Genomic DNA, 10,984 nt, shown 5'->3' on the forward strand with positions numbered 1-10,984 from the left:
ATCTGTATATTCTTCTGATCTAAAACTCATTGCATTATCAGACACTATCCTTTCAGGACATCCAAATCTTGTCAATATGTTGTCTGTAAGAAAATCAATGGCAACCCTACTAGTTGCTCTCCTGGTTGGAATAGCCTCTACCCACTTTGTAAAGTAATCAATGGCCACCAAAATCCAAGAATGACCACCACTATATTTACAACTATTTCTCCAATAAAATCTATGCCCCACTGCTGAAATGGAGCCTGCACATCTACTGGCTTTAACGTAAGATTCCCTAAAAACTTCAATTTCCCATAAAACCTTTGGCATGGATCACACTTTTTGACCTACTGATGCGCATCTTTAAAAATCGTTGGCCACCAAAACCCAACCCTCAATATCTTTTGTGTAGTTGTTTTGGCCATATAATGCCCTCCGTAAAGTCCACCATGCATTTTTGTCAACAATTTCCAAGCTTGGTCCTGGTCAACACACTTTAACATTACACCATCATTGTTTCTCCACCAAAGATTTCCATTAACAATAGCATAATTTATAGCATATAACTTCAATGTCCTCTATTTGTTATCACTCATATTTTTAGGACATTTCATCTTCTACAAGTAATATATTATGTCAATGTACCAATCACAACTATCCATATCATAGAGATAAGCTCTGTTCTCTTCTTCTTGAAAGTTTATATGATTGGCATCTAGATTACTCTAAGCCATTAACTTGGCCAATCCCTATCCTCTCACCAATTTGGTGACTTGGATATCAATGTTAAACTCTTGGATCCTGTTGATTCACCTACATCTTCTTCCTGACACCTCTTGCTATGTGAAGATGTCCTTTACTGCTGCACTAGGCACATATGCAACCACTAATGCTCTCATTAGATAACTCTTGAAAGATTTAACAACCTTCACTAGTGCATAAGCTTGATTCCATTTAAATCATATTTCAGTTCTGCATCTTGCAAGGATTTAATAAAAAATACAATGGGTTGCTCAAAACCCTCTGAGTTCTTTTGTATGAAAACTGTAACAACAATATGGAAAGATGCAAATGAGAAAATTTGCATAGGTTTATTATAATCTAGTGTTTTCAAGACATGATCATTCTTAATGGCTTGCTTTATTTCTTGGAATGCTTTAGCTGGTTCTCCCTCCTATTCTAACTTTGCACCCTTCTTCAACATTTTAGAAATAGGTTTACTATTCAGCAAAATTAGTGACAAATATTCTAAGAAAATTAATCTGCCCAAAAAAAGATTGAATACCTTTCACTATCTTCAACTGAGGTACCTTATCAATTGCAGCTACCCTTTCAGGATCAATCCTTACACCATCTTTTGACACAATATGGCCCATCAACTTACCCTCGGTTACTCCAAAAACACACTTCTTTGGGTTTAAGGATATACCATATTCAACAACTCTGCTAATTTTTTTTTCAAGATGGCCATAGTGATCACCTTTCTTCTTAGAGTAAGTCGTTAAATCATCTTGATAAACAACTAGGAACACATTTATGATATCAGAAAATGCAACATTTATTGCTCTTTGGAATGTTTCTCCTTCATTTTTTAGCCCAAAAGGCATTCTTACATAAACATATGTTCCCCAAGGTGTAGTAACTTGGTGGCCATTTGGAGGAATTGATTGTGTTGCATTGATGTCAACACTAGCTATTTGGATGCTTTACCGACACCCTTCTAGTCCTGGTGGGTTGAGTAGTTTTTGGTTAACTTGGATCCGACATGATCTAGTTGAACAATCTGGTGATGGAATTGACTTGTTCATGTTGTTTATACTCATATTTGGTCAGTTGGTTTTGGTCTAGTGATTGAATGCTATCCTACTTACTTAGAAGATTGGTTTCTGGTTCCGGTGAGGGTTTCACCGACAAAGCTTTTGGTGATCTTTGATGCATTGCATAATTGGTGTTGGTGCAACTTTTGATGGAGTGTTAGGATGCTGTTGGTGATCATGTTCGAGACTTGGCATTTGGAGATCATTACTGAAGCATGTGGACCTATACTTGGTCCCGGTTGATCTAGGTTATAGACCGACATTGATGTAACGTATGGGTAAGACCTATTGTTGTATTTCCAGGATGTCTTATGTGTTGGATATTATTTGTTTTGGTCGAAGGCCAACATGGTTTGTAATTATGTAATTGGTTTATTGTTTGGTGGCCGACCTGATTGTTCATGGTCAAGGGTTTGTATAAATAAGTTGTAAGATCTCTTAGTAGATCATCATGGTTAATGTAAGAGGTCATGGTCATGTGTGAATAATGTAATATCATTCTGGTAGAGGAGTTGGTTGATCATTGAAGATTGAATTGGGTTTATAAGAGGATTTAGTCCTCTGGTATTGAGCTTAACTGGAGCTATACTCAGGCATAGGAGAGGCTATCTTTTGCAGTTCAATACTTCTCTGGATTGTAGTCTAGATTTGTATGTAGTCAGTGAGACTCCTTTTGTGATGAGTAGTGTGCTCTAGGTTGTTGGCCTTCCTGCAAGTGTAGGCCCCTTCATTGTAAATTCACATACTTACTATAGAAGTATTATCTGGCTGTGGGTAGGCTTCCCATCGTGTTTTTTCCCTTTACCGGGTTTTTCACATACAAATCTTGGTGTTGTGTGGATGGATTTTATTATGTGATTATTGTTTATACTTAATTGGATTAACTGCTATTCTAGTACTATTGTTTTAAGTTGCTAAAACTTCTGGTAATCTGTGACAACTGATTCACCCCCCCCCTCTCAGTTGTCTTTTGGTTATTTGAACTGTCTAACATAACCATTGTCTAATACTACTCTGATTCCTTAACCATCACTTGGTTGTAACCTGAGAAACCATCCATCATGGACATAAGCTCACATCCTATGATCCTCTGCAGCATAGCTTCCATGTTAGGCAATGGATAGTTGTCTTTTAATGAAGATATATTAAGATTTTTGAAGTCAACACATAGTCTAATATCTCCATTATTCTTTCTTACAGGTACCAAGTTAGACACCCATGATGAATGTCTAATAGGTTTTATAATCCAAGCATCCCTAAGCTTGACAAGTTCTTCTTGCATTTTAGGTGCTATGGTTGGATTAATCGACCTTTACTTTTGTCTGAAAGGCTTAGCATCTTCCTTCAAAGGAATTTGATGTTGGAATAAGTCTCCCCTATTAGATTTTAGGTCATCATATGACCAACCAAAGACATATCTATACTTTCTTAATAGATCAATCAACATTTTCCTCACCTTAGGTGACATCATTTTACCAATATACACCTTCTTTGGTGCTCCCTCAGTTCCAAGGTTAACTTCTTCTAAATCCTGAAGATGTGGTGCAGTAGTAGCAACTTTAGCCTTATCATGACTATCAAACAGTCTTTCTAACACAACCAAGCCTTTGGGAATCTTGTTTGTCTTCAGCTGAATCACCTCATTCCCAAAATTATTTTCTTTCCATGTACTGTATGTACAAAAGCACCAAAATAAATCTCTCGATTCTCATATTCATCCACATAATGTAGGAATCTTAGAATATCATCATCATCATTGAAAATTTGCCATCTTTCAATGTTTTTAGGGACTGATGGTCTAGTTTGAACCTCAACTTTTGAGATTCCAGCAAAAGTTATATCTTCTGGCCTCAATGCAACATTAGCCAGTAAATCTGCCATCCTATTATGGCTTCTTTCTTTCTAATCAATGCCAAATGCATCAAAGTTCTCAATTTCATCCCATACAACATTCATATACTGTTTTAATCTTTTTTTTTTGATGCATACTTTAACCTAATTTGGGATATGAACAATTTTGAATCTCCAATGACAGATTCTTTATCCCATGCTTTTATGCTAGTCTCTATTCCAAAAGTAATGCTTCATACTTTGCCACATTATTTGTGCATGCAAAGGATAGAGCGAAAGAAAATTTGAAAGTTTTTCCATGGGGTGAGATAAATAAGACACCTACACCCGAGCCTTCCTTTCAACTAGCTCCATCAAAACACATTGTCCAAATGCTTTTATCATTTGATGATTTTTCTACCTCCTTATCCAATGGTGTAGGTTGTTCCTTTTATTCTCTTGGGGAGTTCAATTCTGAATGCATTGATGTTAGTGTCTACAAAACATGTCATGTCTTCATCAGAGTCATGCACCACCACATATGGTATCCTTGACTCTCTCAATTTTTACATTCTCACCATCAATGCAAAAGGTTACAGAAGATAAGTCACACTACAAGCTTCCGCCCATAGAAGCACTCCACTTTCTTGACAATTGAATCCCATAATGAGGTGGGATGTCTACAACTAAGACACTCATGGTTAAGTCCATCTCAGGGAAGGCTGCAAGCTTATAAGACAGTGCCCTTATAGTACCTATCAAAGGTACCTTTCTTGAATCCATAGCACAACATCTGGCCTGAGTGGTATCAACATTTAAACCCATGGCTTAATAATTCTCATTGGCATGACATTATTCAAGGCTCCAAAATTAATCATGTATTTCTTCAATACACCCCCATTTATGATAACACTTAAGAAAAAGGGTTCCACATTTTAGCAACATTCATATGTTGTATCCTCAAGATAAATTTGTGGAATTTGTGAAACCATTCCTTCAAATTCCTTTTCCTTTTTCTTATTTGTGTTCCCTTGTTCCTTCACAATAAAAATATCACTCTTATGTTCAATCTTGACAAAAGAGGAAACACCCTTGACCCAAGCCATGAATTTCTCCTTATGTTCATTTATTCTTAACATTTCTTGTAAAGGAATCTTAACTGTAATTTGAGACAGCAACTGCAACATATCAACAGGTGTGTAATCTGCCAATTCAAGAGACATACCTAGTTTTTCTTCATTTTTCTTCAACTTATTTCTTTCAATACTTTATTTCTACTTCAGGTCCTCTCCAACAGGTGTAGCAGAATTTTCAATTTCTTTTGTCTTCACCTTGGGTGAAGCAACTTCCTCATTAGGCTTTAAAATCTCATCTTTCTTAGCCCATTCCTTTTTCTTGACCTCCTTGATTTTGAATTTATCCTTCTTTGATCTATCTTCTTTTACCTCCTTGCCTTTAACTTTTAGTTCTTTGATGAATATACCAGAAGGCTTGCCTTGATCTTCACCGATTGTTCTGTTTCTTAACTGGTAATCACTTTTAACTTGAGCCACCATAGCAACTGTTATTTTGGCAATCTCCTCATCAGAAGGTCTTCTCAACGATATTGTATCCTCTCCTTGTTCAAGATTACACACTTGATCATCTACACCAAGATCTTCATCAGAAAAAACTTGTTGATGATATGATTCACTTATTTGCCTTTGGTGATCCACATCTAGGCCCTGAGTTTCAATATCAGAAAAATATTGTGCTCCTCCAAGATAAGAAGTGGTCATGAGACAGTCAACGTTGCTATCCTCAAATGTTCTTCTTCTTCTTATTCTTGTAGTTCTTCTTTAGTAGCAATAAATTGTGCAACTGCACAACACTCAGGTGAATGGGGTGACTAGCAGGCAATACACCAAAGTGTATCTTCAACTACATTTACTATGTGTTTCTGCAATGGATCAGGAGTCTGCTGCACCTATTTGTCCTTTTGTTGCTACTAAGATGGCTTTCCATCCTTCCAATTTGTGTTGTATGGATAGTCTTGTAATCTTAGGGGTCTGTTAAATTTACTAAACTGTAGCTTCTCTGGTGTAGTACCTTTGTCATTATTTGCAACAATTAACTTGAGATCATTCAAGGTACTAAGCACCTTGTCCCATTTATCTTCATCTTTAGGCTTTGATCCTAAAGGTTTCTCCACTTTATCTTTTACATTTTTAGAGAGTCTAGGATCCTCTCTTCTTTCGAGCTTACCAAAATCTCTTCTATTGCTTTCAATGTTTATAGCCATCCTAAATGCATCTCTCAAATTATGAGGATCTTTATCTATAAGCAGATATGCCATTTTTGAATCAAATGCATTTAGATAAGTTGTTAGACAAACATTGTCATCTAATCTTATAAACTGAAATAATTTATGCATAGCCTTTTGAAACCTGATGTTAAAATTAGTTATAGCCTCATTTGGTAACTTCTTTATATTGTTAAATTCATTCAACATAAAACTAGCATTTTTTTTGTCACAATATTGTTCTTTGAAGCATCTTTCAACTTCTTCCCAAGAGCCAATGCTTGCTGTAGATAACCCTCTATACCAATCCCTAGCATCCTTTGTTAGAGATTTTACAAACAGTTTCATGACAACATCCTCATGCTCTACTTTATAATCATTTAATTTATCAGTAAAAGCTCTTAGATGTTCTTCTCCTGTGATAGCATTATTCCATGCAAATTTGTTGATCTTGTCCCTCAACTCATTTGGGATTGTGTTAGGACAAATTGGAATCCCATCAAAATGTAATTGTCTATACCTTTCCAAATGGATAGTTCTCCTTTGAAATTTTCCACTAGCAGCTTGTCCACCAACATTAGTTCTAGTACCAATCCTAGTATTAGTTCCTATTGTAACTCCAACATGTACCTTAGAAGTTTGGGATTGACTTGTGCTCTGAGTGGCTACTTGACCTCCCTGTCCAGTGATTGCAACTCTGATAGTCTGAGTATTTTGATTATTTTGGGTGGGAGTATTTGTACTAACATTTTGTTGTGTTGTGGGGACTGAACTAGAGATAGTTGGAACATTAGATGGAATAACATTAAAAGAAGCACTATTCAATGCTGATATCTTAAGGAAATTAATTTTCCTTTTTTCTTCTGCTATAGAAGCTTCCATCTCTATCTTCTCTAACTCTTTTGCAAGAGTTTCATTTTCTGTTCTTGCCTTTTCTAGTTCTATATCAACTTTGGATAATCCTTGATTTTGATCCAGGATATTTGTAGATTTCTGGTCATTTATCTTAATACCAGACACCTTTTCCTTTCCTTTGTCTTGATTAGACTTAGGGAGTTGAACATTCTGCTTAGGATTAACTTGATCTACTAATTTTTTACTATCAAAAAGGCTTTTAGGCTTTTCTTTAACAATTTGTTTAGCTTTCCTATCTAGGATTTCTCTTACAACATGACCCTCAATATTAGGCTTTATTTTCTCTTGATTTAAAGCCTTAAGTGTTTCTAATTATCTCATTAGACTATCTCTTTTGATCACAACACTAATGACCTCAGGTTATTTCTCTTTTTCTCTTTTCTTTCTGAGTTCCATTTGTTCTTGGAGTTCCTTTCTTAACATATCTATATCTCCAAAAACCTCTTCAAGATCTGGCAAAGTTATTTCAGATCCAGAAGTATCACCTAAATTTATTAGGTTAGCATCTCCTTGTTCGTGAATTGATTCATAATTATAAGGAAATTCCATTGTGATGCCAAGAGGAGGAGGTACATCAATAGCACTATCTCTTTGATGACTTCTACTTCTACTCCGACATCTTCTCTTTTCTAAATATTGGACTTGGGTAACTTCATTATTCTGTTGTTGCACTTCTTGAATAGGTGTATTAAATAACACATCAAATAATCCTAAGATATTTGACTCGAAAATCTTAGAAGATGTTGTATGAACTTCAGGAACATAATTCAAATATGATTTACTTGCATTCTTATGTTTTGGATTCCATGATGAGGGAGCAGTGCTTATTTTCACATTTCTTCTTGTCCCACTCCTCTGCGGAGCTCCAAGAAGCTCTCCGTCCAATCTCTCTTCTGAATGTAACTTCATGTAACCTTTGGTGTTTTTAGCTTTTCTCATGGTGACAAAATCTTTCAAGGACTTGTTACAAATCTTCAAAAATACACACACTAGCATAGAGACTTAAGAGTCGTCACCCAAATAACTTTGGGATACTAAATAAGACAATATCTGGTAATATTTGAAAGAAATTTGCAAACCTTAATAACAAATAGGAAAGTCTTTCTCACACAAATGTAAAACATCCCTTACAAAAGAAAACATAAACCAGAAACACAAATCCACGAGATCAACCGTCAAATCATAGAAATACAATGAAAATTCAATGCAATTTTCTCAAATGGACGACAAGACTAAATATAATTATGCATTACTCCCCAACAGAGTAGCCATTTTGTTGGTTCACCAAAGGGTTTACACTACAAAAGGCATAAACCAAGTTGATTCTTCAAATATCTATGGAGATGCCAACTCCAACTATCAATATCCTCTAGAACTTGGACCAGCTGACAAGGATTTAATAGATCCTTCTACACTTTGGGCTTTGCAAGACCCAAGAGGGTGATCCCTTAGTGAATTTATAATCTTTGCACCATACTCACAAATTACACTAAAACAAAGCAGATAATCTCATATACAGGCTCAACAAAGAGGGAGAATACTCAAGAATGTCAAATTCTTCAGTGATCCTCAACCTACTGGAGCATGAGATGGAGAAAACATATAATAACAAACATGAGATAAAATATATTCTGCTAATCAACAATTTATAGAAAATATAGATGAACGGAGCACAAAACTGACCGTAAAGACTAAGACAAGCTATAACCAGTGCCTTATTCCATTGGGGAGTCAAATTCATGAAATGTAAGATGAATTATAACTGAATTTATCTGATAGCATATTGAACTAAGAATATATTACATTACAATATATCTCTACTATGACCCAAACCCAAACTAATAAAAATCCCTGCACAAGCCCTACCACTGTGCAATTTTGTTCAAGCATTTAAGTGATCCCTTAGGTCACAACATACACACAAATTACATACATCACAACAATGCAATGAATGAAAGAAACCCTTGATTATATTTCACTCAAAATATAGTAGAATCATACAATGGAGAGAAATAGGTTTGGATTCTATTTTATTAACTCAAATACTATATTTCTCATAAGACAATATACAATTCAATCCTTCAAAACCTACACAAAATATGACATAAGACTCATTCTATTTTTGCTTTGCAAAAAAAAGACTTTACACTTTTCTCATTTGCACCTAAAACTTGCTAATGGAACCTATTACACAACCAAGACCAAATATCTTTAACTGCTTAATCATAACACTACATGCACTCTGTCTTCCTTGTTATTGCCAAAAAAATCCTAATACGGGCCCACCTTGTTGTTGCTCGTGTTAAAAAAGCGCTACAAGAAGACAAAGCCGTTTACCAAATTGTCACATCAATAAGTTGGTTAGGTAACTGTTTGCAGTCTTTATTCCTCATTCAAATATGTCTTGCTCCATTCATTGTATTCTTGATCAAATGGCCACCTAAAACTCATGACTTCATCCAATTTTTCCTTATATGGAGTATACTAAATGTGTGTGTGAAAAGTGGATAAGTCTCAGTAAGTTGTAAGACACACCACTTCAATTAAATCATTGCATGCATGGTTAGACATATATAATTATGAATATAAAAACCATAACAAATTGACCTATTGCCTTCTAAAAGATGCGAGTATAGACTTGCTCTCAGATTTGTCTAAGCAATACCAATGACTAGACTACACCAAGACGAAGGATTTGATCTATATGAGCACAAGATTAAGCTAAATGGATGCAAGATTAAGCTAGATGAATGAATATTAAGCTAGATGAATTCAAGCAATCATGATTAAACTAAGTATGAAAAAATCTAAACTAAGATGCAATAATCTCAAAGCACAATATATTCAATGACTCTAGAGAAAAAACTACATAATAACAATAAATCTCCAGGGTGTTTTGAATGAGAGATGAAGGTTGAATTTATAGAGACTCAAAAGAGAGACCAATGATCAAGATCGATTAACAATGAGTGGTTGAGATTCCTCAAGAAAAAACACAATTCAGGTTAATTCAAATAATTGAGAGATCAGATTAAGTTAATCTTGAGATAGATTCCAATTATAGCTTGATTGAATGCATTCAAATTATAAGTCTGAGTTTGCATTGGAGATAAATTTAGTTGATTCCATGCACATTTCTTTAATTTGCTCAAGATTTTTATTTAGAAAAAGCCCTTTCAATGCAACTGAACCTCTTTCCTCAAGAAAAGCTTTGAGTTTTAATTATAGAGAAAATGATTAATTCAATTTAATTGCTTTTCTGATTTCTCAAGTTATCTCAATTTTAGAAAAAGAAATATCTTAAGTTTGATTTCTTCTCTCAATTTAATTCTTTTCTTCTGTTTTCAATTTAACTTTTTCTTTTGCAAATTAATTCCTCTTTTTGTAAATTAATTCTTTTTTTTATTTAAATTAATTCTTTTTTTTGTGATTTAAATGACAAATTTATTTATTAATTAAATATGCTAGGATATTTAATTAAATAAATAGGATAATTGATCGAAATTATTTACTTGGAATGATTAATTAATTAAATAAATATTTAATTAACATAGAGTGATTTATTTGCCATGTAACATTAATGATTGAAGAATTAATTAATTAGGTGCTCAAGGTTGATTTAATTGCCTTTGGTTAGGACCTTGGTGATGTTGTCGAGATTAGGGGCCCATGGTTTAGGTGACCATTTTTAGGGTATTACATCTGCCCCTCTTTGAATTAATGTGTAAGCAACGTGTTGGTTTGAAGAATAGTTGATGTCAAATAGATATCAGTTCTAAACTTGATGAATAAAAAACCAATGAAGAGCAAGATGTTCAACTTGATTTGAATCGATGAAACTAAACAAATTGATTAAAGCGATGCTGATCCTAAACTTGATTGAACTAGGATCGACAAAGAGTGAGATACCGTTCTTGAACTTAATTGAACTAGATTGAGTGAAGCAAAGCGAAACCGATTCCAAACTTGATTGAACAAGAGTCGATTAGCAAGAGAGAATGTCCAGCTTGATTGGATGGGATGAAACTGAACACTGATTTGAAGATTAATTCAGATAAGGATAAATTTTTTTATGCCCCTCGAGATTACTTTATTTGACATCAAAGAATCTCAACTTAATATGACGTGATTTAGTTATGATGCCCCATGTAACAAGATT

The sequence above is a fragment of the Cryptomeria japonica genome, chromosome 5 (assembly GCF_030272615.1).
Source record: "Cryptomeria japonica chromosome 5, Sugi_1.0, whole genome shotgun sequence".
Taxonomy (NCBI): Eukaryota; Viridiplantae; Streptophyta; class Pinopsida; order Cupressales; family Cupressaceae; genus Cryptomeria; species Cryptomeria japonica.